The following is a 9,505-nucleotide window of genomic DNA, read 5'->3' as shown; positions in this document are numbered from 1 at the left end:
TTGCACCCACAACACACTTTAAATGTTTTATTATTGCTAATCTAGTCACCTGCACTCCTGTATATCCAAGAAATGACTCTGGTACACTAGACATAGTCCAAAACATAAATTCAGTCTGAGTTGAATTTTGTGTGATATTCTGTCTACAGAGTGGCACACAATGACTTCATTCTGAATGAACCAAACTGACCGCTGGTGGGCAGACAAACGCCCCAACAAGTTGAATGACAAAATACCTGACGTGGTGTGCTAGCAAACAGTGGACTACACACCACCCACATACACAGAATCATCATCCCATTGGAGTCAAAGTCCAGCGTTACAGATTAAATAACACATTAAATAGAATATTTGAATGAAATGAAGAAGAAGAAGAAGAAGAAGAAGAAGAAGCTTTATTGCCAAGTAGTGTTTTACACATACGAGGAATTTGCTGTGGAGATAACGTGCTACACGTAGACTAACATACAGTCAACATAAATAAATGTGGAAATATATAAATATGGAATTGAAGAACAACGTTGCAGATATATGTATGTGCATTATTCTGGGTCTGTGCCGTGCAGACGTAACGTAACGGAAGAGAATATTATGTAGGGTCAAGTCAGGTAAAGTGGGACACTTTTTGGTAAATTGCCTTTTAAACAGCCTAAATCAGTTAGAATGTATTAAAATTGTATGTATTTTTAAAAAATAGATTGTTGTGAAGACATCTATGGTGAAATTAAGCCAATTTATTGATTTATTATCAAATTGTTTATCTTTAAACATCATCTGTCACCCTCTTCGGCAAACTGGAAGCAATCAGGTTGAGTGGGACACTTTGTTAGATAAAGTGGGACACTATATTATTTAAAGTTAAAATTAAACATTAAACACATGAGAAATACTTTTTACAACATTTAATAACACATTAATAGGCATTTTAATATTATATTAACATTTAACAGCATATATAATGTGTTAGTGTACAGTAACTCAAAGAGATATAATTTAGTTAAAAATATTCAACAATGTGTGAAAAAAAAAATCATGTTTGCAAGTAGCCTAAAGGCAAAATGTCTTCAGTTTATTAATACTAGGCTATGTAAGTAAGTTATTAAATGCATTTCTGAAACTATTTGGGGCTTTTACCTGATGCCTCTCATCAGCCCTTTCACTCACTTTTGTAATGTCAATTTCAGGGTGTTCCATGCCTTGGCTAAAAACCTTACTTTAGGTTCCTGTCCTTTATATTCCTCAACATCCACTGCCATTTTCTCTTCCCTCCACTTGTTGAGTTTTCTTCCCTTCCTACATTGTTGTCCTTACCTTCTCCGCATGCCCTGCCCACCTTTCACTAATTCCTCTCTCTTTCTGTTAATCTTTTCTTTGTATGGGTGCCATTTTTTGTGTAGCCTAGTGTATTTAAGAAATTACCAACCATAAATTTGATACTCAGATACATTATTCTTACCAACAACTTTAAAATGTTATCTTTTTTTCATGAAACTGCTGCACTGTGCTTACTAGCATTAGCATTAAAACTGTCCCACTCAACCTGAAATGCCCTGTCCCAATTTATCGAACACTGTCAGGTTGAGTGGGACAGGGCTGTAAATCTAATTTTCATAAATATTTGATCTAGTTACATCCTTATTGTAATTAATCTCTAATCTACAGAATTGTAATTAATCTCTAATCTACAGAATTGTAATTAATCTCTAATCTACAGACAGTATAAAGACATTTAAAGCAAAAATTTTATTGTTAAATCATAAGTGACTGAATTATCATCCTTATAATTTTATATAGATTTACACTTGCCAGGTGGTTTACCATGAGGTCCCAGGAGTAAACCAATTTGAAAAAGAACTAGGGGACCGCTTCTTTGATGTCACACCAATCACAACCTCTGTTTCATATCCAATAGACATTCAACAACAACACAATAACAATTGTTGTGATTGGCTTACAAAATTAACCCTGTATAGTACTCATAAGCTTAAGTGTCCCATTCAACCTGGTGTCCCACTCAACCTGAATTCACCCTATATTTTTGTTTGTTTTCATGGTTTAGAAATTTAGATTTTTCCTTTCTTTTTGATAGACATTATTTGCTTATTTTATGTATGTTTTTTACGTAATAATAGCGTGTGTCAAGAACTGCTGGAGCATTTCCATCTCATCTCCAGCTGACTGGGAGCTTCATCCACTACAGTGATCACCTCGAATGACCGCTGTGCTTGTTACTACTGTTTATGCTATCCCAAAGTGCACAAAGGCAAATATTAAGCACCATATTTGTTATATATCTCATATCTTTGAAACATAAAACAAACCACAGGAGATATCACGAAAAAGTCTTTATTCTGGGGAATGGTTTCATCGTCAAGTTTTGCTTCCCTTCATAACATTTTACACATTGGAAAGCCACAATAATGATAGTGCATGGGTGTCTTCCTGAGTGAAGAGATTTTGCAGAAGTCAGGGTTGTGGAGGTGATCTCTGCCGGTAGTCTGGAATGTGATGCATGATCCATCCAGCCGGGCCCAAGATAGTCACAGCAAACGCACATATGGCAATGACAGATTGCTGTAAGAAAGCCCAGGAGAACATAAACATAAATGCTTGATTAATAGACATTATGTTCCTTGGAATAGAATTAAACAACTGCATGAAGGATGATATTTGGTGCACATTTTAAGGCAGTGTATCATAGCTCCCAGACCTCTCCTGTCATCAGCTACAGGTTGAATGGAGAGGATTGAACACCTGTGTCCACAACAGAGGGTCCCCCGATCTCAGTGACTCTGCCGATGATATAACCGCAGCCCCCATTTATATCTACCTACCATGATATTCCCTGTGTCCCTCTGCACTTTGATATTCCCATCCTGAGCCAGGCTTTGCAAAAGCCCCTGTGCATGTCCCCGAGGACAGATCAACAGATTTAAAGTGGTATAAACACCGGCCACTATGTTGCAGTTCCATCATGGGATCCCTTTAAAGAGGCCAGAGCTTCACACTGACTTATGGATAAGAAATAAATAAATCATCTCTCCCACTCTGCAGGCCGGGGAACGCAGTTTGCTTGAATTCCTCGCATTAGGGGCAAAACAGAGACGTATTAGAGATACTGCCTCCTCAAGACTGACTTTGTTGCACTGTTTGTATTATTTGTGTGCCAACGTGGTCTCCGAATTTGATTAAGGTTGAGCACCCAATGCTACTGGTAAATATATTACAAGAATCCCTGCTGTTGTAGTACATTTTGATATAGTCAAACAACCTGGGATATCAGCCCATTCAACTTCTACTAAACAACTACTAACAAAGATATTCAGTCCTACCACTGGTCCAATCTTTTCCTTTGGTGGCTTGCTGTAGATGGTTGACCTGTGATTTTCCTGAATGGCTTTCATCATTGTGGACCGGTTCAATGTGAGTCTTCTAAGGACAGAGAACATCTTTCTGGTCACACAGTCACTCTCCTCTACTGTAGGGAAATGTCTCCTCATGTCTAATATACACTAATAGATACTCAGTACTTCCCATCACTGTTCCTGGGAGGAGTTACTTCCGTGGCCCAAAGACACTTATGTAAACATACTGACCAAATTCTCATCAAAATAAGAAATCTGGCCTTGGATGCAGGACTGCAGGTTCAGATTCCTTGAATAGAAAAGAACTCTTGTCACAAAATAGTGATTCTACATTATAATGAACAATTGCAATGTTATTTTAAGCTGGAGCAGTAGAACTTAAGTTAGTTAACATCAATCATTTGAGCCAATTCTCCTTCAGCAAAGTAGTAATACCACAGTGTATAAATACTCTGAAAAACTATGTCACATGTTACAAGTTTTGCATTTAAAATTTTACTAAAGTATCAGCATCAAAATATACATAAAGTACCAAATGTATATGTATTTAGAATATGTACTATTGAATTATAATTATTGATTAACTTGAGTAACTAATAAAACTTTAAAATGATAATGTAACGGTATAAAAAGTACATAATTTTCCTCTCAAATGTACCTTCTTAATTGTTGATGTAAGACATAAGTGTAAACAACTATGGCTTGACTTTGGTCTGGAAGTCACATTTAGCTGTTTTTTGTAGTTACTTATTCAGTGTTACCACAGTTTTATGTTATCTTGAATGTATAAAATTTGGTGATTCTGTTTACAGCAAATCTGCAAAATTGACCTTGGCATGCATAAATGAAAAGTTATACTGTACAGCAGTGCCAAAGAGATTTTGCCCTGCATTAGATGTGTTATGTCGCCCTCAACAGGAGGCCAAAAAACTTCAAGCCCTGAAGCCCTGAAACCTTTACTAATAAAATAACTTAAAATAATTACCTCTGTAACAATTTATTGTTAAGCTCCACCAAGAAATTCTCACAAAATATTACCTTACAAATATTATACCAATTCAAACAGCCCCCAGCTGCATAGAGTAGGCCTACATAAATTAATTCAATAAACTGGACAGCCAGTGGGTGATTTTAGGCCTATACAAAGTAGGTACTTAGCCTAATAGCAGTTCTATTGAATTCAAATTACAATCGCAATTATAGCCTACTATCAAGATTTGGGCTAGGTCTGTATGATAATCCAGAGGCTCAATATAAGTCCCAATATAAAGTAGCCATGCAGATGCGGGAGGAGCACAACAGCAGGGGGAAAAAGAAAGTGCGGTAGCAGCATAACAGAGGCCGAGTCAGGATTAAACAGGGCTGATGGCTGTTTTCACTTGTTATTTTTTCAAATAAAACAAATCTAATAGGCTAATGTAACAATTAACCTAGTCTATTTAAAAACTCTAACCTATAGCCTACCTACTGTGATTGCCACTGTAGGCCTACTCTTCTCATCTCAGAGGGTGAACAACAGATGTGTGTTTTAATCCAGTCTTGGTTTTATAAGAATTTCTTAAACACAAATGTGGTCTTTTAAACAGGTAGGCTAAACTGTGAATCATATTCCACAGTCTGTTCATGACAGGACAAAAGTTAAATTAGAGTCATTAAATGAATATGGATATGATATTGTAGGCTAGGCTATATAAGCTACATTGCTAAAATAAGGTCCTTCAGACTTGGCCTCAGGTGTCTCCAACGACCATAATGACTGCCAGGAGAACTAACTAACCAAGCATGATAACAACCCCACAGAGGTGAAATAACTGGTATTCCCAGCCAGTCAGAACTGAAGAGGCCTCTTGGATGAAAGGTGAAATGTCTTCTACCATGGACAGTTGCCCTTAGTTTTAACCTTCAATGGATACAAGTTAGCCTTCATTGTTTCTCAAAAAGTTGGCTAGGACTTACCATATCAATATCTGGTCTATTAATTAATCAATATTATTTCTTAAGCCCAATTCAGTCAATATTGCCTCTTCACCTCATTTCAAACAACATAGGTTGAGGAAGTATTTTCTTTTTTGGAATTATTGTGGACAGTAGACCTTCAAGCTGGTATAGTGGTATAGCACCCAAAATGGACGTGTTAACCATAGACTGGATAACACGCTATTTTCTATTCACATTTGGTGTTGACAGGGTGTTTTAGTCCTCTTAAAATGACCATTCCCTGCACCCAGAAGAAAAAACTTGCACAAAATTCGTTCTTTTTTCTTTGCTTATCAGCCAAAAAACTAGCGTTTTAATCAAATTCAAGCATGTATAAGCACATGTCCCTACCAATATCCAGCAATAGGTAGGTCTACTGAATTGCACCCTGCAATCATTTTGGTGAACACAATTAAATATAACCACTGCTATCAGTGTATTTGGTACACAACTGGTTAACAGATCTTCTTCTCTATAGGAGGCCAATGTGTTTTTAAATTTTGAAAGATTATGTCCTACCCCCTCAAATGCCTCACAGTGGTTTGGTGCGCTGCCTACCTTTTTTAGAGGCTCAGCAACTTTAATTCTAGAGAAAAACTCCCGCTAGGCTATGTTTAATGTCCCCACCAACAGTGACATGAAAAATCCGCCCTTGCATAAATTAGATGGTTTTAACCTTTAACATAACTACATTTTCATGGCCTAAATTCCTGGTATAGCCCATCATGCAGAGACAGACCACATGAAAGAGATAAAAGTTAATGAATAATGTATAAATATGATGTTTCATTGGGGAATGATGTGCATTTTTACATTTAGCCTACATTTACACATTTGGCAGTCCAAAGTAACATACAAGCATCAGTAAAGTAAGATCTACGAGCAACCATATCTGTCTTGTAAGAGCTATGAACCCATACGGCATCGAGGGGATAATTAGGGTATCTAGGGAAAGCAATAATCAAGATGAGCGATTTCTAAGGAGACAGAAGAAGAAGAGAGCCCATAGGAAGTGCATGTTAGGGGTAAAGGTTTAGAGGTTTTTATCAAACTATACTTAACTTTCAAACATATTGGCTCACTACCGGGTGTACTCTGATTATGTATCATATAATATATAAGGTAAAACGTAAAGGAAGCTTGATGTATTAACATGTACGTAGCCTACATAACCCCACTGCCACAGACACGCCGCTAGAGGGCGCCCGCAAATGTGTTATTGCACAAACCGCTTGGAGTACTGACGGGCCCGTTAACCAGTCCGCGTCCAGCATTAAGAACCTGTCAAGCTCACGAAAATACAGGAAACGAGGTTATTGTGCTTCAACACTAAAGCCGCGGCAGAAGAACAGGGTGTGCTCATCTTATTTAAAATGTCGAATATTTCAAGGATTTTCCATCAGATCTTTGTTGATATTTTTCAAGGTAGAGTACTGAACATTTGATTGAAACAACTTTTTATGAATATATTTCATTGTACAAATGCACCTTTTTTAAAGTTTTATGCCTTTATTTTGAAAGTTAGAACCGGAAGCGCCGTTTCTTACTCTGGCTAGTTTGTAGCGTTCGATGGGATAGGCCATAACAACCATCCAAGAAGGCGTTGTGCTACTATGGGGAAATACCGAACCGAACCGAGGATAAAAACGGTTTTGGTTTAGTTTTTACTCGAGGTAAATGCTGGAAATTCGCCGGAAAGTCGATGCAAGTGGAAATTATCGCATATTAGCGATCAAATGTGGACGTTGACGTCGAGCCGTGCGTAATGAGCAGAGTTGGAAAAAGAAGGTGTTGAGCTGCATTTTTTCTCTCTCTGCCAGAGACAACTTAGGTCGGAGTACTGCTTAAACTACGAGGCGATACGAAGCAAAATAATGCCCACGAAGCTCTCCACTTTCTGGTAAATATTTTTTGAACGCTTGCTTTTCAACAGTTGCTTCGCATCCTGCTCAAAGTAAATTGCTGTTTCCGAGGGTTAAAGTCAAAGCGACACAGCAGAGGTAGCTTACCCTAGCCTCTTAGGATATGCTACTAATTACAGGGCAGTGGTGAATATGACTCCTCTTGCTAGGCTGTCGCGAAAATTTTGGACACCAACTTACTTCCCATTTTTATCAGCTCAGACAAACAACCCACTTGGTTTTTTGCTCTACAAGCACTTTTAACCAAGGCTTCCGCTGAGCACCGATAGCCCACCAGTAGCCCAAAGAGCAACAATAGCTCCGCGTAAACGTAAGGCTAACAAAGCCATTGCAAATGATTGATTTCTTTATGCACAGGTTACTGAAGGGAACAGTTATTCACTTATGTGAGGGTAGATCGATAGAAAAGTTTCAGATGAACGTGCATTTTCACTTTGCGGATCAACCTACATGTTGCTGTTTATTGCCTCTGTGTGAGGTAGTTGTTGATAGGTTGTAATGTGGCAACAATGTGGCCTGTCACCTATTGCAATCTATAGCCTACTTGTGGACATAGATTTGTTGGTGTATTAAATTTGTATATTGAGTCCATTTTGCATTTTGTAGGTATCCTTTCTTGTTCACACTACATTATTATTTGCCTAAACAATCCAAATTTTTTATTGATATCCTAAAGGGTTTCTGCAGCAATGTCTATGATATTTGTTGCTGTCTCTGTCTATTTAAGTGTTGAGGAGCCATATGCACACCAATAATCCCGTTATAATCTCACTGAAATTCTGGTTAGACTCAGCATTCTGTACACCCTTCATCTTAAAGGGTTAAAGACTGTCTTTCTATCTTGTCATTTAGAAAAGGTGTATTGACTGTGCTCTTCAGGAGTTAGATTTGACTTTTTACCAGGTTAAGTATTTGTGTCAGTGCTCCAGGGCTCTATAATGACATGTCATTATTGGCGTTACATGCTCAGAAGTCTGTGACTGGCATGAGCTTGCAAGTACTTGCCACAGAGTAACTGAATGAGCCAGATTTTGGCCTGAATTCTGTTTACCCTAGCCAGTTAGATGGAGAACTGGACAAGGAGCATTGACAACTCGCATAAAATAAGCACTTATTGTTTCCTGGGCTGCCATTCATTCTCTGGAGATTGACTGCCAGGCTGTGTTTGTATTGTCATTAGTGTGTGCACACTTAACATTTCTTTATTGAAAAGATGGCCTTGGTCAGTGTTGTTTTTGCAAGCTGACCTAGAGCCTGGCATTCATCTGTTCATTCTTTGTCACTTTAGGGATCATCGTGTTCTTATCCTAAAGGTCTAAAAGAACAGCGTGTGTTGATGCTGATGAGATATTATCTGCAATATCTAGCTTTTTGTTTATGTAGTGTGGCCTCCAGAGCAAAACATTTTAATCAGCTGACAACATAGGCTGCAAAATGCCAAAAATGCAAACCTACGGTTCATATTGTTGGTTGACACAGGCTAATCCAGAGGCTGCCCACCATGAGTCATCATTGTGGAGACTTTTGTTTCCTCTATCTGTCTGTCATTTCAGCGTGTTGCTGTTTCTAGCCTGTTCTGATTCCTGTAGTTTCCTGTAGCTCTCCTGGCAGAGTCTGTAATCAGTCAAATGGCCTGATTAACTGTTATACTGATTGACCTGACCTGATTGGCAAAAACACTGCAGAGGTAAGCAGTCTGCTTTGCCACTGAATTATGTCTCTCCAACTATCATTTCACAAAATATGACATCATTATTATTTCAGGGGGAGTCATTTATTTTGTTTTCTTTCCACCTGCGGTCCATATTCCACTTGCACATCTTGCTGTGGGATATGTGCAGACACATCAATACCATGGAGGGCACTCTGGTAGAAAGGTCTGGTTTCTGCTCACTGCAGCATTGCTTATTATGACCCTTTTAGAGCGCCTCTGATTGTATCAAATATCCAAAGAGTCAAACAGTCTATAATTACTGTCTGAAGCAGTATTTTTGTCCAGCTTGGTTAGCAAAGCACATAATGGCCAAGTCTCCCCACAGGTCATTTAACAGCATTTGTGACAGCAAAACTTTTTTATAATATGTTATATCCTCCTAAACTTATTAGAAACTGCAATTATAACAAGAGATTAGTGTACATAATTGGATTGCATTTTTTAACGTAATTGGAAAAGGCCTGTCTTTTTTTTTTTTTTTTTTCTTTTTTTTTTTTTTTTTTTTTTTTTTTTTTTTTTTGTTAGTT

The 9,505-nt window shown here is 37.9% G+C and overlaps 1 long non-coding RNA gene across 1 annotated transcript; it reads right to left on the bottom strand.

Moving 5' to 3' along the window:
* Positions 1-2,330: 2,330 nt before the first annotated feature.
* Positions 2,331-3,640, bottom strand: LOC123969910. Its single transcript, XR_006824816.1, has 2 exons — positions 3,333-3,640; positions 2,331-2,574 (listed from the first exon to the last, which is right to left on the bottom strand). It is a non-coding gene; the product is annotated as an uncharacterized LOC123969910 (long non-coding RNA).
* Positions 3,641-9,505: the final 5,865 nt, after the last annotated feature.

The sequence above is a fragment of the Micropterus dolomieu genome, linkage group LG04 (genome assembly GCF_021292245.1).
Source record: "Micropterus dolomieu isolate WLL.071019.BEF.003 ecotype Adirondacks linkage group LG04, ASM2129224v1, whole genome shotgun sequence".
In the NCBI taxonomy this organism is placed as follows: Eukaryota; Metazoa; Chordata; class Actinopteri; order Centrarchiformes; family Centrarchidae; genus Micropterus; species Micropterus dolomieu.
Note: the sequence above shows the minus strand (reverse complement) of the source record. Positions and strands in the feature narration are given on the sequence as shown.